Here is a 26,406-nt window from a genome sequence, read left to right as displayed (position 1 = left end):
TACCCACACAAGTAAGGTATCATTTTTATCGGGAGACGTGGGGGAACGCCGGGTGGAAGGAAATTTGTGGCTCCTCTCAGATTCCAGAACTTTCTGTCACCGAAATGTGAGGAAAACTTGTTTTTTTAGCCACTTTTTGAGGTTTGCAAAGGATTCTGGGTAACAGAACCTGGTCCGAGCCCCGCGAGTCACCCCTCCTTGGATTCCCCTAGGTCTCTAGTTTTCAGAAATGCACAGGTTTGGTAGGTTTCCCTAGGTGCCGGCTGAGCTAGAGGCCAAAATCTACAGGTAGGCACTTCTCAAAAAACTCCTCTGTTTTCTTCCAAAAATTTGGATGTGTCCACGTTGCGCTTTGTGGCGTTTCCTGTCGCGGGCGCTAGGCCTACCCACACAAGTGAGGTATCATTTTTATCGGGAGACTTGGGGGAACGCCGGGTGGAAGGAAATTTGTGGCTCCTCTCAGATTTTAGAACTTTCTGTCACCGAAATGTGAGGAAAACTTGTTTTTTTAGCCACTTTTTGAGGTTTGCAAAGGATTCTGGGTAACAGAACCTGGTCCGAGCCCCGCAAGTCACCCCTCCTTGGATTCCCCTAGGTCTCTAGTTTTCAGAAATGCACAGGTTTGGTAGGTTTCCCTATGTGCCGGCTGAGCTAGAGGCCAAAATCCACAGGTAGGCACTTTGGAAAAAACAGCTGTGTTTTCTATAAAAAAAATAGGATGTGTCCATGTTGTGTTTTGGGGCATTTCCTGTCGCGGGCACTAGGCCTACCCACACAAGTGAGGTATCATTTTTATCGAGAGACTTGGGGGAACACAGAATAGCAAAACAAATGTTATTGCCCCTTATCTTTCTCTACATTTTTTCCTTCCAAATATAAGAGAGTGTGTAAAAAAGACGTCTATTTGAGAAATGCCCTGCAATTCACATGCTAGTATGGGCACCTCGGAATTCAGCGATGTGCAAATAACCACTGCTCCTCAAAACCTTATCTTGATCCCATTTTGGAAATGCAAAGGTTTTCTTGATACCTCTTTTTCACTCTTCATATTTCAGCAAATGAATTGCTGTATACCCAGTATAGAATGAAAACCAACTGCAGGGTGCAGCTCATTTATTGGCTCTGGGTACCTAGGGTTCTTGATGAACCTACAAGCCCTTTATATCCCCGCAACCAGAAGAGTCCAGCAGACAAAACGGTATATTGCTTTCAGAAATCTGACATCGCAAGAAAAAGTTACAGAGTAAAACATAAAGAAAAATGGCTGTTGTTTTCAGCTCAATTTCAATATTTTTTTTTTTCAGCTGTTATTTTCTGTAGGAAAACCTTGTAGGATCTACACAAATGACCCCTTGCTGAATTCAGAATTTTGTCTAGTTTTCATAAATGTTTAGCATTCTGGGATCCAGCATTGGTTTCACACCCATTCCTGTCACTAACTGGAAGGAGGCTGAAAGCACCAAATATAGTAGAAATGGGGAATGTCCCAGTAAAATGCCAAATTTGTGTTGAAAAATTTGCTTTTCTGATTCAAGTCTGCCCGTTTCTGAAAGGTGGGAAGATAGTGATTTCAGCACCAGAAACCCTTTGTTGATGGCGTTTTCAGGGAAAAAACCACAAGCCTTCTTCGGCAGCCCTTTTTTCCCATTTTTTTGGAAAAAACTAAATTTTCACTGTATTTTGGCTATTTTCTTGGTCTCCTCCAGGGGAAACCACCAACTCTGGGTACCATTAGAATCCCTAGGATGTTGGAAAAAAAGGACGCAAATTTGGCGTGGTTAGCTTATGTGGACAAAAAGTTATGAAGCCCTAAGCGCGAACTACCCCAAATAGCCAAAAAAGGGCTCAGCACTGGGGGGGAAAAGGGGCTAAGGGGTTAATATAGGGAAATAAATTCATTAACTTTTAATAAACTGTTGTGGTTATTCATGACTGAAAGGTCATGGTGCGTCAAAATACTGATTGTTATTGATTTCTAATGTGTTGCTTGATCTATTGATTAAGTATTGGGTATTGATTACAATGGTTATTGATTATTGATTTGAGTGATCCGACTATTCTTGGATGAGGAGAGCCCAACTCGGTTAAAAGGTTCACCGACCTCCAGCGTGTCCAAGTACAAGTAATTTATAAGGACTAGACGCGCTATCAGTAGATGATAGCAGAGATTGATGGTTTCGCCCTTTGGGACCCCATCCGAACAATAGGTGGATTCAAGTTAGAATTTTCTTTGATAAAACAAGTTGGAGAGATGATGATGCCCTAAATCCCCAATGACTTTCCCGGAATCTCGGAGCTTGCGAATGGAAGAAACGGAGGTGTAAGGATGTTTTCGGCGTTTCTAGTGACGGTATGAGTGAAGTTAGGGTTTTGCGCTTGCATAGCTTATGCCGCAGATGAATTGTGAAGTTTGTGAGGATTTTAGGGGGTTACGAACTCCAGTTAAAAGATTTTAGAGGAGTGTTACTCCAAAGTGTGAGAGTAGGGAAGTCGTCGAACTTCACATGTGTGTAGCGCTTCGTGCAGGAAAAATTGTCCACGTGGTTGTTGATGTTGAGACAGGCCCTGCGAGGTCAAGAGACTCCGGAGTATGTTGAAAAGTGTATGAGACACTTGATTGATGTTGTAATCTGTTCGGTTTAATAGGTTGATCGGGCGTGGTCAACGAGTCAGTATGAATATTGAGGAATGAAAGAACATTTTCGACTTTGGGATTTGACGAATTCTAAGGCATGCTAGAATAGTTCATTGATCAGTTGAGAGTAAAGTTTGCGGGTCAAATTTTGCTTGCGAAAGCGGGAAACCGAGAAAGATGGAATAACTGCTGAGGCTAGTGAAAAATCCCTAAGGTTTCTGAAGCAAATGTATTACCCTTCCTGTAGTAAACCAACAGATTTGTTTTCTTCTTTTTGGTTAGTGCTCGCGATATATTGCAGAAATTAGTTTTGAGTGAAGCTCAATGAAGGAGGACAAGCCGCAGGACTTTGTCAGCCGCAGTGTGTGAGTGTGACGTCACTAGGAGCCGCGCTGGGATAAGTTGGTTGGTGAGAAGGGTCGCGCACGGATTGGACGCAGTCCGTGAAGCGCAATTGGTGGGGGAAAGGCAAGCAAAGAGTATTCCAGGAATTAAAGTCACTCATTGATTAAATTTTTTACGAAAATAAAAGACGGAAAGATTAAATTTTTCAAAGCATTTAAGAGTGCCTTAAGGGGAGATGTATACATTAAAGCAAATGTAGGAGAAGAAACACCGCCTGAGGGTACACCAGCTTACATCTTGATCGAAGAAAAGGGTGTCGCACCATGTCTTTGGTTAAAGCAATGGTGTAAATTGACAGAAAAGCATGGAAGTGTAGCGTTCCCTATCCATGGGTCGTTTAACCTAAGAGTTTTGGAGAATCTAAGATTCGTGCTCTACGACATGAAAGTACCTTCAAGACCAGCACAGTTTGAAGCGTTTGCAATTTGGGAGCTAATAGCTAGAAGGCAACAACAAAAGAAATTTGAAACAAGAGTGAGAAAAGTAGAAAAGACACTAGCGGATGCTAGATGGGATAGTACTCAATAGGTTTGGAGATCAGATGTATTGCAGGGAATTAAATTGTTTCCAGCAATTACTGACGAAGCAGAGATGGAAGGAAGGAAAGCTACCTATAAAACAAATAGGAGTCAGTCCAGAGGTAGAGAAAACAACAGAAATTCAAAAAGATCAGACGAGTCAGACGATGAGGAGTTCATTATGCAATTGCTAAACGATCGCCCGCCACCATATGTGGAAAGCGAAAATGGCTCAAGCACTATTACTGCCCCTCCAGAACCAATACAAGGTAATGTGACACCGAATTTGAGAATATCACAGAGGCAGAGCAGTTCCGATATGCCTTTTACACCACAAATACCACAAGTTCAGAGAATATATCCCGACGTGCCTAAATTGAAACCTGTCAATGATTAGCAGCCTCAGGTTCAAAGGCGTTATTGTGATGAGCATAATATGGAAATGACTTCTGATTTAATGGCGCAGGGAGGACAGAATTATCAAAGACCCACATTGATTCAAGCCGAATCAACACAAACTTTGATGCCTCAAAAGCAGGTACAAGAAGTGCCGAGGTACACTCGAGTAACAGAGATCCAGTTAGGTATGCCAGCAATGATGAACCATAATGTGGGGATTAACATGCCACAGAATTCGGGGAACAGACAGAATCCAGATGCAATATCTCTGCCTATCACAGTAGGCCCGCCAGTACCATTGTATATACAGGCAAACCCAAATGTATGCGACCAAGGGGTAATGACACAAAATGAGACGGGAAGGAGATGCATAGAAAATACTCCAGAAACGACTCCGGTAGGAACACTGCCAAGTAGATCTGGGTCTTTGTTGGAATTTAGTGATCGCATCCAAGACAGAAAATGACTGTATGGTGGATACCATTGCCCTATTGAACCATTTGGGAAGGAACGGACACAAAGTGTCCCCTTCAAAATTACAATTCTGCCAGAAGAAAGTGAAATATTTGGGTCACCAAATAAAAAAAGGGTCGAGAAGAATCATGAAAGAAAGAATAACGAGTGTACTTTAAATGAGTCCACCCAAAACGAGAAAAGAGGTGAGAAAGTATTTGGGAATGGTGAGCTACTGTCGCCAATGGATTCCCAATTTCTCAACTCTAGCAAAAGCTTTATTGAAACTGACCCAGAAGGATGCGTTGGATGAAATAGTGCTGAAAAGAGATGAGATGGATGCTTTTATTGAATTAAAGGAATGCATGTGCAGAGCTCCAGCTTTAGGTATGCCTGATTACACAAAGCCTTTTACATTGTTTTGTCATGAACGTGATGCATGTTCCTTGTCTGTCTTGACTCAAGCCCATGGCGGCGTAAACAGACCAGTAGCTACTTTGGATCCGGTCGCAGCAGCACTGCCTGGGTGCTTGCGTGCCATAGCAGCAGTTGGTATCAGCCTAAATCAAAGTGAAGGGATAGTGATGGGACATCCTTTAACAGTCATGGTCCCTCACTCAGTTGAGATACTTTTGACACGTTCCCGAACACAGCACATGACCGGTGCTAGGCTTACACGGTACGAGACAATAATTTTGGGTTCACCTAATGTGCAGCTGAAAAGGTGCACTACGTTGAATCCAGCAACCTTGTTTCCCAGTGAAAATGTCGAAATTGAGAACGCTGAAGACATCGAGCACAACTGTCTTCAGGTGACTGAATTTTGTACAAAACCAAGACCTGATATCAAAGACACCCGATTGGAAGAAAATGTAAAAATTATTTTTGTTGATGGTTCATGTTTAAGAGATGCACTAGGAATATTGAAAGCAGGTTATGCTGTATGTACAATAACTGGCGTTCTGGAAGCATCTTGGCTTCAGGGAGTTTATTCTGCACAGGTAGTGGAACTAGTAGCCCTTACTAGAGCTTGCCAACTTTCCGCATTAATGAAAGTCACCATTTACACTGACAGTCAGTACGAATTTGGAATAGTGCATGATTTTGGACAATTGTGGTCACAGAGAGGCTTCATGACCTCTTCAGGATCACCAGTGAAGAATGGTGAAAGAATAAGAGAATTGCTACACGCCATCCAGTTACCAGGGGAAGTAGCAGTGGTAAAATGTAGTGCACACTCGAAATCACAAAACTTTGTTTCTTTGGGAAATGGATATGCAGATCAAGTCGCAAGGTTTTGCTCATTGAACTGTATATTGCTCAGAGACAAAAGGAACTTAATAAATGAGCCAGAACTTGAACCAAGTGAAGCCTTTGCTCTAAAAGTTGTAGATACAATTGAAGAATTGAAATTCCTACAGAATAATGTCAGTAAAGATGAGAAACTCTCATGGAGCAAATTACAATGCATAAAGAAGCCAGATGATTTGTGGGTTTCAAGTGAAGGGAGATTGGTTCAGCCAGACAGTCTTTTGACACAGTTAGCCAGATTGTATCATGGACAAGCCCACCTTGGAAGGGATGCCATGATTAGACTATTCAAAATTGATTGGTTTAATCCCAAATTCCATCAAGTTGCTGAAGCAGTTTGCCATTGTTGCGTCATTTGCCAACAAATGAACGCAGGGAAGGGAACAGTAGTAAATTTGAGCCACATTGGAAGAGCAGGTGGGCCATTCAGCAGGATGCAAATGGATTTCATTGAGATGCCTACGCATGCAGGCTTGAAGTATGTGTTGGTGATTGTGTGTATTTTTAGTCACTGGATTGAAGCATACCCTACACGCAGAAATGACAGTCTCACAGTTGCAAAACTACTCCTGAGAGAATTAATACCACATTTCGGATTCCCGATCTCTTTAGACTCAGATAGGGGAAGTCACTTCAATAACGAAGTAATCAAATTATTGTGCGCAGCACTGAACATTGAGCAAAAATTGCATTGTAGCTACCGCCCTGAAGCATCAGAACTAGTGGAGCAAATGAATGGCACATTGAAATCGAGGATGGCGAAAATATGTGCATCAACAAACTTGAAATGGCCTGACGCATTGCCCTTGGTGTTAATGTCAATGAGAAACACACCTGATAGAAAAACTGGACTGTCACCGCATGAGATCCTCATGGGCAGAGCCATGAGACTCCCAGCAGTCCCTGCAAATGCACTTGCAAATATTACTGATGATATGGTATTGGCCTACTGCAAAGGTCTGGCTGATGTGGTACGCTCTTTTTCTCACCAGGTGGAGGCAACCACCTTGCCACCGATCCAAGGTCCAGGACACGCCCTGAAAGCAGGTGACTGTGTTGTGGTAAAGAAACATGTGAGGAAGTCGTGTCTGGAACCCCGTTGGAAAGGAACTTTCCAAGTGATTCTGACAACTACCACCGCTGTGAAGTGTGCGGGAGTTCCCAACTGGATTCACGCCAGTCACACGAAAAGGGTGATGTGCCCAACAGAAGAGGAAGTTGAAGCGCTGAAATCACCAGTGACTGACAAGAGAGTACCAGGCACCGAGACAGGACAAAGAGAACCTGGAGGCGAGCAAGCAGAAATAGAGGAAGGTGAAATATTTTCTGAGGAAGAAACAGCTGATCCATTCGAGGAGGACCAAGGAGAAGCCTCAGAAAGTGACGAAGATCCCGAAGGTGACAAAGAGCCTGCGACAGGTGAAGGAGCAGGAGAGCCTGATCAGAGAGGGCTTTCCCAGAAGCAGACGATACAAGAAATGAAAAAGAAAACCTGATTGACCTCCTTGGGGGAGAAGACAAGACAGGACAGAGTGAAATTGTTCAAACTCTTCCAGAACCGGTTGCAGGTCCATCAGGTGAAAACAGTGCGAAACAGAGACAAAGCATATCGCCAGTGAAATTAAGGACTAAAGAAATATTAAACGTAAATGAAGGGCCAAAGTTGAAAGAGAAAAGAAAAGAAGTGTCTGTCGCAATAACAACACCAAGTGAAGAGAAAGACCCAGCCAAGGAACAAGGCACCAGCGAGAGAGAATCAAAAGGAGATGCAAAATTGAAAAGGAAAAGAATACCGAGCAGAAGATATTCTGGTCCGGAGTGGGCATACATAGCCACTAACGATTGGTCAGACGAATTCCTATCTCTCAGTATTGAGAACGAAGAAGCAGAACAACACTTTGGTACCTGAAAAGTAAAATTCCATGAACATTACCAAATAAGACATTGACAACCTGATTGACCTTTGATCCGGATAAGACATTGCTAACTTGATTAACTTTAAAACCGATCTTGAGACAAAGTTGCTAAACCGATAAGAGACTAAGGCCCATACTTATACTTTTTTTAGCGCCGCATTTCAGTTACTTTTTGATGCAAAAGAGTCGAAGTTTGCGCCGTTTTGGTGTCAAAAAGTGGCGCAAATGCGGCGCTAAAAAGTATAAATATGGGCGTAAGCTGCTAAAGAGAACCGTGTGAACATTGAACTCGTTCAGCTGTATATATATATATCTGCAAATCTGATTTGATAAAGTGTCTTCAACTTTCTGATTCTATATAGATCATGACAGGCTACACTACAAAAGGACATAAAATGAAGTGTTGTAAATACATGTGTATAGGTCTAATAATTGCATGTGTACTAATCATTATAGCAATAGTTCTTGGAATGCATGGAGAGAATGAAAGAGACGCGAATGATGCTTCTACTTCTAAACCTACTACTGAACTAACTCCTTAGAAGAAACTCGAACAAGACGAAAGATATTTGCATGATAAGAAGGAACTTTCGTCCAACCTTTTCTATTGCTTGTTGAATGAGTATGTTGAGACAATGGATGCGAAAGATTGTTATGTGTGCACACAAATACCTACCTCAGTAAAAGACGGAGTGACATATCATAGCATGCCTCTTACGTATGGAATTTCATGTCGGTTTTTAATGACCAGATTTTATGGCCAGGAGTATATTCACTACTTTTATTCCAATCATGATGTTGTATTTGCATATATCCCCATAATTGAGTACCTGAGTAAAATAGCAAGAGATTATTATATAAAGTTAATTAGGGGTTTCTTTGAGCCATTGACACCTTTTCACACAGCTTACACTCACAGAGAAAACCTTACATGCTTGCTTTCACCGTTAGAGAACTTTTTAGATCACACTGACGATAGGAGGAAAGTGGGGAAGGAGAAATTAGAAAGGGAATTACACAAAAGGACGTCTGTAGATAACGATGCTTTTGCCGCGATAAAGACACAAGGGAAACTAGCTTTAGATGCAATACACATAGGGAGGCTTTGTGTACATAGACCAAAATCATATTATGACACAATCTTTGTGGGAACGAGTGAATGTAAACATAAGTTTTTGTTTCAAGCTAAGTGGACGTTCATGTTAAATGACCTAGACCCAGTTATTCCAGGGGTATATTATATTTGTGGACTTAACGCCTATTATCGTCTTTCAAAGGGATGGTATGGGAGATGTTATTTGGGAATAGTATTTCCAAAGATTTATCAATTGGACGACTTCAAGAATTTTCCAAAGCTGTCTGAATCACATCATGTTCAGAAAAGGGAGACAGCTTCTGGTGTGGTAGGAGATGTATTTGGAGCAATGATTCCTTCAGTAGGAGTCATATTGAATTCAATTAAAATACGAAAGTTGTCTACTATTGTGGATAACATGTTGACAAAATTCTCAGGAGCTATAATCCTGATGGATGCTGAACTTGCTGCAGAAAGAGCTATGACTCTTTAAAATCGGCTTGCTTTAGACATTCTTTTAGCAAAGGATGGCGGCGTTTGCAAAATGCTTAGTGCACGTCACTGTTGTTCTTATATTCCAGACAACAGCTGGCAAATTAGGAAAATGCTTACAAATTTAACTAACGAGAGTACAGATTTGAAAGAATTGAAAGAACCAGGAGTATGGGAAAAGGTTGGAAAAGGATTTGCTTCTGTGGGAAATTGGCTCAGCAACATTTGGAACGGACTATTACTGAAAATAGTAAAAGGAATATTAATAGTATTAATTTGTTTATTAGGTTTCTGGGGAATATGGAAAGCTATTAAAATATTGAAAACAAGAAACAAAAGGAGAAGAGAAGAGAAAGAACAAAATAAAATGGTAGAAATATACAGAGAAAAATCAAAGGGAACCAAAAGGAAGAGGGAATTGACTGAAGTGCCAAATTACTAAAACAGAATTTTAATGGAATAAAATTTGTGGTGGAAGATTTGATGTGATGACATAATTAGTCATCAGAGGAGGGATTGATGACGCAGAAAAGAAGGACTAACAAATATTCATATATCATGTAACCAAAATCGTATAAGGTAGTGTGATTTTAGCAAAGAAAAATAATGTGCGTGGGAAATTGTGCCCACGGGGTAGTTCGCCATTATCATGAACAGGCTTAAATAATCATGAAGAATTGACAAATGTAGTAATTCGTCATAATTGCAAATGTATTCTATGATTTTCTTGTTGAAACTGATATATGCTTAGCTTAAATTTAGCAGACGCTTTGGCCTAGTTGCCTGGTCTCAAATTTTAACTGCGTGGTTTTCACTTGTATTAACAAAGACATATTATTTTACTTTAAGGCTGTATTTTTCCAGTAGAGATGACTAATACACTTATCTCAAGGTTTCGTGCTAGGATGGTTTCATTCTCTTTGATGCAAGGTCAGCTCCTGCAGGTGCCGACAATAAAGGCACTAAGATCAAATTAATTGGCAAACTTTGTTGCAACTTATGTTCCAAGGCTCCAAGGACAATGTATGCATAAATGAGTACTAGGAGAAAGACACTATTCATTGGTCAAATTGAAGCCACCCTATGAAACCTCCAATGGAAGACCCCGAAGAATTTGGAACGTTTCTTACTTAAACCCACCGGACAAGGAGAAGTCAGCCATTTTCTACGATGCCATTTTGAAGTCTGATCCAAGACGCCATCTTAGACGACACCTTGATGCCCTTTTCTCTATTCCAGAGAAAGAGACTTTGAGAATTCTCACCCTAGAGACTTTGGGACATATTTATACTTTTTGACGCGAAACTGCGCTAACGCAGTTTTGCGTCAAAAAAATTAGCGCCGGCTAACGCCATTCTGAAGTGCCATGCGGGCGCCGTATTTATTGAATGACGTTAGCCGGCGTTAGCCGCCGGCGCTGTCTGGTGTGCGTTAAAAAAAATGATGTACACCAGGCAGCGCCGGCGTAGGGGAAAATGGAGCTTGGGTGCCAAAAAATGGGGCAAGTCAGGCTGAGGCAAAATTTGCGCCGCAACCCGATTTGCGCCATTTTTTTTTTACTCCCAACCCCCATTGACATGACTCCTGTCTTAGCAAAGACAGGAGTCATGCCCCCTTGCCCAATGACCATGCCCAGGGGACTTCAGTCCCCTGGGCATGGTCATTGGGCATAGTGGCATGTAGGGGGGCACAAATCAGGCCCCCCTATGCCACAAAAAAAAATAATAATAATACTTACCTGAACTTACCTTAATGTCCCTGGGATGGGTCCCTCCAGCCTTGGGTGTCCTCCTAGGGTGGGCAAGGGTGACATGGGGTGTCCCTGGGGGCATGGGAGGGCACCTCTGGGCTCCTTCCGAGCCCACAGGTCCCTTAACGCCTGCCTTTTCCAGGCGCTAAAAAACGGTGCAAAAGCGGCCGTACGTCATTTTTTTTGACCCGCCCACTCCCGGGCGTGAATTTTGCCCGGGAGTGTAAATACGGCGCACATGCCTCGGAGTCAATTTTTTAGACTGGAACGCCTACCTTGCATATAATTAACACAAAGTAGGTGTCCACGCTAAAAAATGACGCAAACTCCATGGACTTTGGCGCTAGCCGCGTCTAACGCCAAAGTATAAATATGGAGTTAGTTTTGCGTCGGAATTGCGTAAAAAAAAACGACGCAATTCCGGCGCAAACGGAGTATAAATATGCCCCTTTAACTTTAATTTGCCCCGTCTTGCCCATGCAGTAACTTTGCCCCATTCTCCTTGCTGCCGCAAGGAAAAGTGCCCTTAACTTTGCCTCTTTGAAATCTGCCCCATGCTGATCGAACCAATACCTGAAGGACGAAGATTTTCTTGAATGCTGATTGTATTTGGTAATTATGAAAGGATAATTGTATTATGCATTATGTTTTCCATCTTAGGTACCAACTGCTATTTTGATAGGGCCCAAGCTAGAGGTTTTCTAAATTTGTGTTAACTAAATTTGTTTTGCATGAAGCCCCACATGCCAATGCTAATTAGAGGTTAGTTGAGATATTCACTTGATGCACCATGTTGAATTGAAATCTTGTTATGCTGACCGATGTATGCAATTGGTCAAATTCATTTACTTATATTAGTGATTTGTATTGCTATAACTGAGTGCATTATAATCCAGATTTTGCGTAGATTGCGTTTCTTCCGCCGCTATGGACAGCTAGTAATGTTCGTATACATATATCATTTGATTTTGAGACTCACTTATATCATGCTAGCTTTGTGGGGAAATAAATTCATTAACTTTTAATAAACTGGTGTGGTTATTCATGACTGAAAGGTCATGGTGCGTCAAAATACGGATTGTTATTGATTTCTAATGTGTCGCTTGATCTATTGATTAAGTATTGGGTATTGATTACAATGGTTATTGATTATTGATTTGAGTGATCTGACTATTCTTGGATGAGGAGAGCCCAACTCGGTTAAAAGGTTCACCGACCTCCAGCGTGTCCAAGTACAAGTAATTTATAAGGACTGGACGCGCTATCAGTACGCTTCAAGGAAAGGCAAATTATGCAGCATAATGCAGCACATTTCGTAATAGTATTACTTCATTATTTCATCATTTTCAAACTTGGTAAAACTCTGTGGGCATTGGATGAACGCCATTGGTACCAGTTTAATATCCAAACATAAAAATATGCAACCTAAATGTGACCAGACCAGCTTTATAAAGAACCATCCAACATGTGTTACCACATTTTTAGTAACTTTGAAACCGCTTAAGCTTGAAACATTTTTTTTTTTGCTCAAATCTGCACATTTTGCTGCAGGTTATGGATTAGGTGGCAAATGTGGCAAATCAATAATTATGTGAAAATCACAGTGGCCACAGAATTGCATAATTCCAGTGACTCTGCTGATAGCCAACCAAATCAACAGACATATTTGAACACACATACAAACTATGCATTGGGTGCCATTCCTCTTGTAAATCTACATGCACATTAAATGCTGGTGCAAGAATACACCTACAAAGAACTGCCTCAAAAAATACATTGTGCCTACGTCAATGACAAATACAAACCTGGAAATTAATCATTTCAGTCAGCGTGTTGGTTAGATGTGGTCATTTTAGCCTACTCCTTGTGAAGTAACAGTAGATGTTGTAGCACCCAGGATAATCTGTTGCACTTCTAAGGTTGTAAAGGCGAGACCTATGCCCATGCTTGTTTTTGTTATGGCACCTGGCACTACTCCTGGTAAAAAACAAGTTCAAGCTCTACTACTGATGCACGTGCAAGCAGAGAGGATGAGGGTAGAAGGCCAGAAAGTGACTGCTGTGAGTTATTTGCAACTCACTTTTGAGAGTCCCCTCACAAACTCTTTATAGAATAGCACCTGTAGTTGGGACCCAGCCCTGCTATTTTGATTCAGGGCTGACATAATGCAATATTCCCTATTCTTCCTGATGGGCTTTGTTGGAAAATGGGTTATTGGTAAGGACAGGTAAGTATCTACACTTAGCAATAGGCCACTAACCTCCACTGAGGTCCAGGTAGGTCTCAGTAAATTAAACCTAGCTCAACCCTTAGTAGCTCGGCAACGAGCGACAAGGCTTAACTGAAGAGACAAAGCGTAAGGCATTCAAATATCACAAAACAAAATTAAATAAAACACAGGAAACAGTTTAAATGTTAGCTTTAAAATGACACCAAAACTAATAAAATTGGATAAAGGGAACCGGAGATATGAATTTTTAAAGAATTAATGCTTTTTAGCTCTTAGAATAGAATAGCGCCAATCTGGTCATCTGGTCCCACCTCGACTGGGGCAAAGTCAAAGTTTGAGGCCGAGTCCGATGGAGCCCTGCTCGGCTAGAGCTCACGGGAGGCCTCGGTCAAAAGTTTACCTTCGGACTTAGGCCCTCATTCTGACCCTGGCGGTCGGTGATAAAGCGGCGGCCAAGCCGCCAACAGGCCGGCGGTCTAAAATATGCAATTCTGACCCTGGCGGGAACCGCCAACACAGCCCGCCAACTTAACACTCCGCCCGCCACAGCGGTACAAACAAACAGCGCGGCGGTTCCCGCCAACAGCCAGGCGGCAGACAATGTACCGCCCACCCTATTACGACCCACCAATCTGCCACCTTTTCCGGGGCGGGAGCACCGCCGATAAGAACACGGCGGAAACAGACTACGAACGGGAAAACGCTCACCTCTACGCACTCCACGCGAGATTCCGGCAGCATGGAACCAGAGTTGCAGGTCATCCCCGCACTCCTATTCCTGCTCATATACCAGGAGCACGCCCGGCAGCGCGGAAGACATCGGTGAGTACTGCACCTACGACACAGGGGAGGGAAAAGATTACCGGCACACACCCACCCACCCACACCCACTACAACACACACATCAATGCATTCCCACAGATCACTGTCACAACCCACAAACCACCCCCCTCCGAAATAATGCAAAGACCAAAAGAAGAGATCATAAACGGGCAGATATATTGAAATATGGACACCAGTAATCCCAATAAATAAATAAACTATATACAAAATATATACAGCTACTAAATGTAGTCCAACCACTGTCCGTGGATCACAGGGGTCCTGTGCAAAGGGGCAAGGCCCAGTCCCACGACAAGAACTCCACGAGAGAACACTGCAGGGGCATCAGAAAGAAAATAGGACAGGCACCTCAGGGGGAAGGGAAGGGGGGGCACCTCAGCCACTTGAGTACACAACGCCAGATCCACGAGGGGACTCCATGACCACTGGCCCATCCTGGGGAGAGCAAAGCCACAGTCCAAACAGTCCATACAGTGGGTGGCCTGCCCACTGGGCCATCCTGGGGAGAGCAAAGCCACAGTCCAAACAGTCCATACAGTGGGTGGCCTGCCCACTGGGCCATCCTGGGGAGAGCAAAGCCACAGTCCAAACAGTCCATGCAGTGGGTGGCCTGCCCACTGGGCCATCCTGGGGAGAGCAAAGCCACAGTCCAAACAGTCCATGCAGTGGGTGGCCTGCCCACTGGGCCATCCTGGGGAGAGCAAAGCCACAGTCCATACAGTCCATACAGTGGGTGGCCTGCCCACTGGGCCATCCTGGGGAGAGCAAAGCCACAGTCCATACAGTCCATACAGTGGGTGGCCTGCCCACTGGGCCATCCTGGGGAGAGCAAAGCCACAGTCCATACAGTCCATAACAGACCCCACTGCCACTGGAGGAGGCAAGTTGGCCAGAGGACATCCTGCAGCCCTGCCCGAGATAGATCCTGCCCTGCCACGTCTGCCAAAGGGCCAGCGGTTCTTGCCTTGAAGGGCCCAGTTCAGCGGTTCCTGAGACGGCGGGGCCCAGTTCAGCGGTCCTTGCCCTGAAGGGCCCAGTTAAGCGGTTCTTGAGACGGCGGGGCCCAGCGGAGCGGTGCGTGAGACGGCGGGGCCCAGTTCAGCGCTCCTTGCCTTGAAGGGCCCAGTTCAGCGGTGCTTGAAACGGCGGGGCCCAGTTCAGCGGTCCTTGCCCTGAAGGGCCCAGTTCAGCGGTTCTTGAGACGGCGGGGCCCAGTTCAGCGCTCCTTGCCTTGAAGGGCCCAGTTCAGCGGTGCTTGAGACGGCGGGGCCCAGTTCAGCGGTCCTTGCCCTGAAGGGCCCAGTTAAGCGGTTCTTGAGACGGCGGGGCCCAGCGGAGCGGTTCTTGAGACGGCGGGGCCCAGTTCAGCGGTCCTTGAGACGGCGGGGCCCAGCGGAGCGGTTCTTGAGACGGCGGGGCCCAGCGGAGCGGTGCTTGAGACGGCGGGGCCCAGTTCAGCGCTCCTTGCCTTGAAGGGCCCAGTTCAGCGGTGCTTGAGACGGCGGGGCCCAGCGGAGCGGTTCTTGAGACGGCGGGGCCCAGCTCAGCGCTCCTTGCCTTGAAGGGCCCAGTTCAGCGGTGCTTGAGACGGCGGGGCCCAGTTCAGCGGTCCTTGCCCTGAAGGGCCCAGTTCAGCGGTTCTTGAGACGGCGGACGGTCTATGGCCAACTGCTAATTGCCTGGTGGTGCCCTCCTGGGCAGCGGGGATGGTGCTCCTTCACTGCCCACCTGGGCTGTGGGTGGTGGGGCCCTCCTGGCCAGCTGGGCTGGGTCCTCCCTGGGCAGCGGCTATGGGGGTGGTGGGCTCTCCCGGGGCAGCTGTGCCGGTTCCTCCCGGGGCAGCGGCTATGGGGGTTGTGGGCTCCTCCTGGGCAGCAGGCCTGCTGCCTGACCTCTCCGACTTGCTGCCCTTGCCCTCCTTAGTCGTGGGCCTGTGGCCCTTTCCTCCCTTTGGAGCTGTGGCTGGTGACTGTCTCTGGGTGGTGTCCGGGGGGGATGTAGAAGGCGGGCTCCTGCGGCGCCCCTTCCGCCTTCTGCTCCTCTTCCCAGGGGGTGGGCTGGCTGTCCCCTTGCTGCTGGGCGAAGATCCAGACATGCGGGCTGGCAGGCTCCAATACCCCTGCACCCTTGTCAAGGGGGCTGCAGGGCTGGTGGTGGCTGAGGTGCTCTTCTTACCCCGACGAGAAGGAGGGGGGGGCTCAGGGTCAGGAAAGAAGTTAGTAGTGGCGAGGAAGAGCTTCTTGGGACAATGGAGAGTGGTAGGTACAGTGGGAATGGGAGTGGAGGGAGAGGATGTGGTTGTAGGTGAGTCACGTTTGCTGTCTTTGGGTGCAGGTGCAGGAGGGATAGGCTGTCGTGAGGTGGATGGCTGTTGGGTGGGTGGGTGGCTGCGTTTGTGTGGTGTGGAAGAGGGGGTGACAGACACAGTGGGAGAGGACACAGGGGACGTGTAAATGGCAGTGGGGGTGGTGACTGCACGTGTGCGGACTGGAGTGGAGGGTGTGCTGGTGATGGAAACACTGGCTGATGGTGAGGTGAATGGAGGTGTGAGTGTAGACGTCACAGGGAGGGAGGAGGGAGACGAGGAGGTGGGGGTCACAGAGGTGGTAGTGACTGTTGGCATGTCTGCATCGGAATGTTGCGTGTGTGAATGTCTGCGTGATCTGTGGTGCTTATGTTTGGATGAGCTTCTCTTGGGTGTTGAGGTGTGTGCAGGCTGGTCTGATGGTGTGGGTGGGACAGGCAGAGGAACAGGAGACTGGGAGGAGGGAGTTAGTAGAGGCAGGCAGGAGACAGGGACAATGGCTGCCGTCAGTGCTGAGGCCAGAGCCTGGAACGATCGCTGATGGGCAGCCTGACCCGAATGAATGCCCTCCAGGTACGCATTGCTGCGATGAACCTCCCTCTCCACCCCCTGGATGGCATTCAAAAGGGTAGTCTGCCCAACAATGAGCATTCGGAGGAGGTCAATGACCTCCTCACTGAGGGCAGCGGGGGTAACAGGGGCAGGGCCTGAGGTGCCTGGGGCGAAGGAGATGCCCGGCTTCCTGGCAGAGCGGGCACGGGGCGAACGCTGAGGGGCTGCTGGGAGGGCGGAGATGGTGCGCTGGGTGGCGGCTGTACCTGTAATGGCGGGGGGCACGGATGGTGCCACCCCCGCAAGGGAGCCCCCTTCCGAGGACGTGTCCGTGTCGCTGCAGGGTCCAGTCGTCCCCGTCGTGGAGCTCCCCTCGCCCTCCGTCTCACTGGTCCAGTCTGACTCTGTGGCATGGCCCTCCTGGGCCATGTGAGATGCAGCTCCCTCCTGCCCCGATGCCACTTCTCCTCCGCCTGATGATGCTGATGCACACAAGCACAGAAAGACAAACAAAAAGGGGGGGGGAGAGAGAAATAAAGGGATATTGAGTACATGGATCTCCGGTACAGTTAGCGGACATGACAGACACAGATGCCCCCTGCACTAAGTTGCGCACTTGGGGTCCGCTACGCATTCCGTGGAACATGCCCTACACGCCTAGAGTTGACAACTGCACCCATGGATGACACGGCCCAGGGATGGCTGTACTGACAAACTACTGAGGGTGGTGGCTGGGGACACAGGGGCTTACGGGGGTGCCCAGCCTACAGATATCGCCCTGGCCTAGGGGGACCCCCAGCCCTCCTCCCCCAACCAGACACCTCCACTGCGCGACAACAGAGTAGATAATGCTTGTACTCACCCCCTTGTGTCTGCTGTGCTGCCCTCACGCGCCCATCCAATTCAGGGTAGGCCACCGCCAGGATCCGGAACATCAGGGGGCTCAGTTGACGGCAGGCACCCCGCCTACGTTGGGAGGCCATCCCCAGCAGAGACTCGGCGGTCTTCTTGGTCCCGCGGCGGATGTCCTCCCACCTCTTGCGGCAGTGGGTGCCCCGTCGATGGTGGACCCCCAGGGTCCGGACTTCCTTGGCGATGGCACGCCAAATCCTGATCTTCTCATGGGCGCGGACCTATGTGACACGTACAGGGAGGGAGAAATACCACATTCAAGTTTGTCAGCATTTTCCTTTCCAGTGGCCCAACGCCCCCCATCCCCGCCAGGCCCCCCGCCATGCCCCCCGCCAGGCCCAACATGCCCCCATCCCCGCCAGGCCCCCCGCCATGCCCCCCGCCATGCCCAACATGCCCCCCATCCCCGCCAGGCCCCCCGCCAGGCCCAACATGCCCCCCATCCCCGCCAGGCCCCCCGCCAGGCCCAACATGCCCCCCATCCCCGCCAGGCCCCCCGCCATGCCCCCCGCCAGGCCCAACATGCCCCCCATCCCCGCCAGGCCCCCCGCCAGGCCCAACATGCCCCCCATCCCCGCCAGGCCCCCCGCCATGCCCCCCGCCAGGCCCAACATGCCCCCCATCCCCGCCAGGCCCCCCGCCAGGCCCAACATGCCCCCCATCCCCGCCAGGCCCCCCGCCAGGCCCCCAAGCCAGCCAGTGGCCCCAAATCCAGATTGAATTAAACTCACTTGTTGGTCTGGAGGACCGTAGAGTAGCGCATACTGGGGGAGGACCCCATCCACGAGTTTCTCCAACTCCTCTCCAGTGAAGGCAGGGGCCCTTTCCCCAGGTGCAGCAGCCATTGTCCCTTCCAGACCGAGGTCACAGCAACACTTGCAGTATAGGTCCTCTCCTGTGAAAGTTCAAGTCGCAAGTGGATAAGTAGATAGAAAATGGCGGTCACGTCCGCGGCGGTGCGTACCGCGGCGGTGCGTCCCGCCACCGCCGGCGCCCTTCGCCATTGGCTCCTGAAACCCATAGGCTTCAATGTTAACCAATGCGGCTTTGCGCCGCGGTCTTCGCCCGCCGCCCGCCGCGGTGTGCCACGCCAGCGCATTGACCTCACATCCCATTGTCACACTTCACAGGTCAGGCAGCCGCCATTTCCAGGGCCCACATGGCTCAATTTCAACTGCGTCACACAGGCCTAGGCCTTGCATAGCCACTCAGACACGCCATTCACTGCATAGAGAATCGTATACTGTGCTAGCTGTGAGTACGTACCTGTGGGTTGCTTGACTGTGTGCTCCATGTTGTCCTTCCTAGGCACCGTCCGCTGGGTTGGGCGAGGAGACGGATGAATCCTCCCGTGTACCGACCGCTGGTGGACCTGTCGACAATGGAAGAACGCCACATTATCCTGACCTACCGTCTTAACCGTGCCACTATCCATGAACTGTGTGCCCAGCTGGAGCCCGACCTGATGTCCCCCATCCGCCAACCCACAGGGATGCCCCCTCTGGTGCAGGTCATGTCAGTACTCCATTTCTTGGCAAGTGGGTCATTTCAGACAACCGTGGGAATTGCTTCTGGGATGTCTCAGCCCATGTTTTCGAAGGTGTTATCCAGAGTGTTGTCTGCCCTGATGAAATCCGTGAGGAGCTACATCATTTTCCCTGAGGTGGGCGAATTGGCTACAGTGAAGGGTGATTTCTACACCCTTGGACATATTCCCAACGTAATTGGTGCCATTGATGGGACCCATGTGGCTTTGGTTCCCCCAAGAGACAGGGAGCAGGTGTACAGGAACAGAAAAAATTACCATTCAATGAACATCCAGGTGGTGTGTTTGGCTGACCAGTACATCTCGCATGTAAATGCCAAATTCCCAGGGTCAGTGCATGACGCCTACATCCTAAGGAATAGCAGCATCCCTTACGTGATGGAACAGCTACAGAGACACCGTGTATGGCTAGTGGGGGACTCTGGGTACCCCAACCTGTCGTGGCTACTGACCCCAGTAAGGAATCCCCGGACCAGGGCAGAGGAACGGTACAATGAGGCCCATGGGCGTACTAGGAGGGTGATCGAACGCACCTTTGGCCTCCTAAAGGCCAGGTTTCGGTGCCTGCATATGACAGGTGGATCCCTAATGTACTCACCTAAGAAGGTGTGTCACATCATCGTGGCCTGCTGCATGCTTCACAACCTGGCTTTGCGCCGCCAGGTGCCTTTCCTGCAGGAGGATGGTCGAGACGGTGGTGTTGTGGCAGCGGTGGAACCTGAGGAGAGTGACGAGGAGGAAGACGACGGGGCTGAAACAGACAACAGGGACAGAATCATTGAACAGTACTTCAAATAGGACACAGGTAACATTTCAAAGATAATTTAGTAAATGTAAACTACTCTCCAGCATCTCTGCTGCCTGTCTATTTGCCCCAATGTATGATGACTGAGTTTTGGCTTTTCCCTCCCTATTTCAGATCTGGGGTCCCCACTACGAGTCCTGTGCTTCGTTTCCCCATGGACTACAGCTTTGTGGCAGCTGTTTGTTGACTTCACCATGTACAAGGACATATTTGCACTGTCATGTCAATTACAATCTATTGAAATCACAGCCAGACTCCAGATATTTTGGTGCAAAATAGGTGTTTATTGAAGTGCTCAAAATGGGATGGGTGGTTTCAAGTGGGTGGGGGCTATGGTGAAGGAATGTCCATGGCAGAGTCCAGAGTAACAGTCACACAGGTGCATTGTCCAGAGGCCTGTGGAGAGATGGAGCATGGGCAGTTCAAGGATGGACAGGGTGACAATGTGGGACAGTGGGATGACATCAGGTGGTATCCATTGCTGGCGGGGGTCTTGACATCCTACTCTGTCTTCTTGCGAGATCTCAGGGCCCTCTTGCGGGGTGGTTCTTCTCCTGCAGGAGGTGGGGGTCTGGTGGGCTGCTGCTGTGCGGGGGCCTCCTGTCCACTAGCGCCGGCGGAGGTGGTTGGCTGTTCTTGGTCCAGGCTAGTGGCAGGGGCCCTTGGGTGTTGTTCAGTGTCCGCCCTGGTGTTTACGAGGTCCTGCAGCAGCCCTACCATGGTAACCAGGGTGGTGTTGATGGCTCTGATGTCCTCCCTGTACCCCCGATAGTGTTCCTCCTGCAGTGCCTGGATCTCCTGGAACCGGGCCAGTACCGTCGCCATCGTCTCCTGGGAGCGGTTGTATGCTCCCATGATGGTGGTGAGGACCTCGTGGAGAGTGGGTTCCCTGGGCCTCTCCTCCCCCCCCTGTCGCACAGCTGCCCTCCGAGTTCCCCTGTTTCCCTGGGCCTCTGCCCCCTGGCCGGTGTGCCCACTACCACTGCCCCCAGGTCCCTGTTGTTGTTGGGGTGGTGGGTTATCCTGGGTGCCCTGTAGTGGTAGACACACCGCAGATTGGCGCGCCCTGGAGACAGAGGCATGGGCCCGCTGGGTGGGAGCTGTGCTGGTGTTCCCAGAGGGGTTAGGGTCTGTAGTGGCCTGGGCCTGTGTGAGGGGAACCGACTGTCCAGAGGTCCCCGATGGTCCGGGCTGGTCATCGGTCTCCAGGTTGACAGAGCTGCTGTCATCGCTGACGGCCTCTTGGGTGGGGGGTGTGGAGAATTCTGGCCCCTCCGCCGCGGTGTGTTGACGGTCGGGTCCTGCAGGGGTATAGAGGTATGGTTATAGTTTCAATGAGTGGCATATGGGTGTATCTGTGGGTTCTCGTGTCCCCAAGTGCTGGCATTCGTGTGTGGGGGCTTTGGTGAGGGTGGCTTGTGGGGGGGATGTGTATATGCATTGGGCATGCTTTGGTGATGGGTGTCCATGCTTAGTGGACGCATGCAGGCCTAGGTTTTGGGATGTGTGGGTTGTGATGGTGAGACATTGGCGGGGAATAGGTGTGCTGGGGGTGGGGGTGAGGATGGTGGTGGGGTTGAGGATGGTGGTGGGGGTGAGGATGGTGGTGGGGATGAGGGTGGGGGTGAGGATGGGGGTGGGGGTGAGGGTGGGGTTCGAGGATGGGGGTGAGGGTTGGGGTCTGATTTGGCATGCAGGTGGGGGGGAAGCAGTATTGAAGCTTCAACTTACCAGTATCCATTCCTCCGCCGACTCCTGCGAGGCCGTCAGGATGCAGGATGTTCAAGACTTCCTCCTCCCATGATGTGAATTGTGGGGGTTGAGGTGGGGGTCCTCCGCCAGTCTTCTGCACGGCGATGTTGTGCCTGGATACCATGGAACGCACCTTCCCCCGTAGGTCGTTCCATCGCTTCCTGATGTCTTCCCGATTTCTGGGGTGCTGTCCCACTGCGTTCACCCTGTCGACAATCCTCTGCCATAGCTCCGTCCTCCGGGCAATGCTGGTGTATTGTATCTGTGTGCCGAACAGCTGGGGCTCTACCCGAACGATTTCCTCCACCATAACCCTGAGTTCTTCGTCTGTGAAGCGGGGTTGTCTTTGGGGTGCCATGGGGTGGTGTGTATGATGTGTGGGGTGGAGTATGTGTATTTAAGTGAGTTGAGTGTGGTGGTGTGTGTTGTTTTGTGTGTGGATAGTGTGTGGGTGATGGTGTTGAGTGGCTGTGGCTGTTATTTTTTGGATGCTGGTGTCTCGCTCTTGCCTTCTTTACGAATTTTTTAGCGTAGGGGTTTGTGGGTGATGTGGGTGTGTGTTTTATATTGTATTGTGTGTGTGGGAGTGGTGTGTGTATGTGTATCAGGTGTGTGGGATTCAAATCGTCCAATGTGGCTGAGTTTTGTTCGTTTGTGTGTATTCTGACCGCGGCGGTGTGTCCCGCCAATGGAATACCGCGTTTGAATGACCGCCGCGTGGATTCGTGGGTCGTAATGGCATGGGCGTATTTCTGTTGGCGTGACGGTGGAGGTTTTGTCACCTCCACCTTTCCGCCGACCGCTGGTCTGGCGGTCTGTTGTGGCGGTCGGATTTTCGGAGGTTTGCCTTCTGCGGGTCAGAATGACCGTGGCGGGTTTCCGCGACCGCGGCGGGATTATGGAGGATTTCTGACCGGCGGTAGGCGCCTTTTACCGCCGAGGTCAGAATGACCACCTTAGTCTTTTTTCTGGAGATTTTCTTCAGCGGGACCAAGTCCCCATTCCAATCCGACCTCCTGGAACTCTTCCTTGGATACGCGTTGCGGTACCCCTCAGTGGAGATTTTTACCTTCGGACTTAGTCATTTTTTCCGAGGTGAAAATCCCTCGACCGGGGCAAACCTGAATCTTGATCTGATGTCCCTGGAGCCCTCTTCGGATTCAATGCCTGGGAGGTCCCGGTCAACTTCCTACGTTCAGACTTAGTCACTTTGTCTGAGATTTTCTTCACTGGGACAAACCTGCAAATCAGGTCGGGACGTAGTTGAGGCAAGGTGGCTAGAGTTGCCGTGGTGGGTTGGTCCCTTTAAGGAGCTTTTTTCCCAAAGTTCTCCAAACTTCTGGATCTTCTTTCAGATGTTCCTTTAAGGTTCTTTTGAGGTCCACAGCTCACCCAAAGGTTCCAGAAGCTCTGAAATGCTCCTTGAGGGTGTGGACTACAACTCCCAGAATGCACTTGGTGCAATCCCCTTTTTGGCTACTGGACAGTGGTCAGCTGGTTGGTTTCTTCGGGAGTTGGTGCAGGAGACTCTGGTTAGCAAACTTTCACCTGTAGCAAACAGGACGTCCTTTCTTGAACCAGTTGAAGCCAGGCAAAGACCTTCTTGTGGTGAAGCCCAAGTGTGCAGCTAGTGCAGTCATCCATAGTGCAGTGTCCAGGTGAAGGTCAGGAGTCCAGCATGTCTGCCAATTATATCCTTGCGCTTGGGTGAAAAACTGGGGGTCCTGGTTCTCCAATCAGGTGCAGGGTCCTTCACCCTGTGATGACCATTTCCTGGGAAGTGTGGCAAAAATAATTCCCAGGGAGCAACATTCCTCAAAAATCCATCATGGCTGAAAATTATTTTTGGAGGTTACATCTGGCTAAGCCCTCCCACTGGTGTGGCTAAAAGTCCTAAATACACCCCTATTCTGCCCTCTCCTAATCTAATCAAGGGGGCACCTAATTGTCTGGGTTTGCAGAATGTGAGGGAGGTTCTGGGTTGCTCCAAATTTCCTTCCCTGCCTTTGACGACCAGTTTGACAGCCCTACCCCTTCCTGCTTTCCCACCTGCTGAGGGGAGATCTCCTCTCCCAGGCACATCTCTTTGTGTTGAGCCAGGCCACTTCACACCTCATCAATGCAGCCTGGTCAATCAGAGCAAAGCAGCAAAAACACTGCAAGGCTAAAGTTGGCAACTTTTCAGGTAAAGTTTAAAAAGCTTTACTTGAACAAGGTATATTAAATCCCACAACTGAAAGTTGTGGGATTTATTATACCATTTCATTTGATACCAAACTTGAGGTATCGTTTACTTAAGGGGACTTGTGAAATTAAAATAAAGTCTCCCCATTCTAGCCTATGGAGGCCATTCGCTACAATGAGGGGAAAACAAATGTGGGTGTTTTACCTCACCAGGGCTTATACAACTACTTTTATAAGGTCCCTGCTTATAGTTACATGGCACCCAGCCCTAGGGACACATAGTGCACACCTTAGGGGTGACTTATATGTAAAAATAAGGTAGTTTAAGACTTTGGAACTACTTTTAATTCCAAAGTCGAATTTGCATGTAACTTTAATTTAAAAGCAGCCAGCAAGGCAGGTCTGCCTTTAAAATGACACTGGGTACCTCAGCAGTGCAGCTATGGGGGCACCACCAATGCTGGGGTCCCTAAACCTCCATGCCCTACCATATACTAGGGACTTATAGGTAGGTTAACTTTGCCAATTTTAATTAGCCTAATTTGCATATCCACATTACACAGAGCACTGGCCCTGGGACTAGTAAGCAGTACCCAGGGCAAAGCCAAGAGTCAGTAACCACCAGTATCTGTCCAAAAGGTTTGGGGGTGACCAGGGGAAAAAGGAGGACTTTCCCACATTGCCCCCACCAGATGAAAGGTGATGGGTACTTACCTACACCCTGGTAGTCCTCATCAGCTAAGTGGAAAAACCTGGAAAGGCCACTGCATTGTGAAGTCCATCCCCTGTAGGGAAGTGGACCACTTTAACAGTTTTAGGTTTTAGGTTCCCCCCCCCCTCTCATTTGCATTAACCATCTGAGAGGTCTGTGGTCAGTTTCTACACAGAAGTGAGTGCCAAACAGCTATGGCCTCAACTTCTTTATGGACCAGACCACAGCAAAGGCCTCCCTCTCAATGGCACTCCATCCTTTCTCTCTGGGAAGTAGTCGCCTGCTGATGAAGGCAACTGGTTGATCTTGGCCCTCTTCATTAACTTGTGCTAACACTGCCCCAATCCCTTCCTCTGAAGCATCTGTTTGCACTATAAACTCCTTGCTATAGTTAGGGGCCAGTAACACTGGTGCTGAACACATAGCCTGCTTTAGAGTGTCAAAAGCTTTCTGACACTCTGGGGTCCAAATGACATTCTTGGGCTGTTTCTTGGAGGTAAGCTCATTCAGAGGTGCCACTATGGTCCCATAATTCTGAACAAACCTCCTGTAGTACCCAGTCAGGCCAAGAAAGGCCCTGACCTGAGCTTGGGTTTTAGGAGCCTTCCCATCCAGGATAGTCTGGATCTTGGGCTGGAGAGGTTGTACATGGCCTCAACCAACAAGGTGGCCCAGGTACACAACTGAGCTATGCCCTATCTGGCACTTTCTTGCCTTGATAGTCAGACCTGCATGAAGCAGGGCCTAAAGCATTTCCTTCAGGCGGACCAGGTGGTCCTCCCAGGTAGAACTGAATACAGCTATATCATCCAGATACGCTGCACTAAAAGATTCCAACCCAGACAGCACTCTCTTCACCAACCGTTGGAAGGTGGCAGGAGCATTTTTCAGGCCAAAGGGCATCACTTTGAACTGAAAGTGGCTCTCTGGTGTAGAAAATGTTGACCTCTCCTTAACTCCTGGACTTAAGGCAATCTGCCAGTAACCTGAGGTCAGATCAAATGTGCTCAGGAATTTGGCAGCCCCCAATCTATCAATGAGCTCATCAGCTCTAGGCATGGGATGGGCATTAGTCCTAGTGACTGCATTTAGACCTCTGTAGTCCACACAGAATCTCAATTCCTTCTTCCCACTTTGGGAATTAGGTTTGGGTACCAATACCACTGGACTGGACCAAGGACTGTCAGAGGGCTCAATTACCATGTGGTCCAACATCTTAGCCACTTCAGCTTTGATGTTGGCCTTGACCTGGTCAGACAGCCTGTACAGCTTGTTTTTGTCAGGTAAGCTGTCACCAGTGTCAATGTCATGGACACACCAATTGGTGAGTCCAAGAGTCAGGGAAAACAGACTAGCAAACTGCTCCAAAACCTTTCTGCAGTCTTTTTGTTGCTGGTCTGTCAACTTGGTAGAAAGCACCACTCCCTCCACTGATCCATCTTGTTCATTTGAGGACAGGAGGTCTGGAAGAGGTTCACTCTTCTCCTCCTTCCCTTCACCAGTGACCATCAGCATGGTCATGTCTGCCCTGTCCTGGTGGGGTTTCAATCTGTTGATATGCGGGATCCTATGAGGATTCCTGGGGGTGCCAAGGTCCACCAGGTAGGTGGC

This window comes from Pleurodeles waltl, chromosome 1_2, assembly GCF_031143425.1.
Source record: "Pleurodeles waltl isolate 20211129_DDA chromosome 1_2, aPleWal1.hap1.20221129, whole genome shotgun sequence".
In the NCBI taxonomy this organism is placed as follows: domain Eukaryota; kingdom Metazoa; phylum Chordata; class Amphibia; order Caudata; family Salamandridae; genus Pleurodeles; species Pleurodeles waltl.
The sequence above is the reverse complement of the archived record's forward strand: the minus strand, read 5'-3'. Positions refer to the sequence as shown.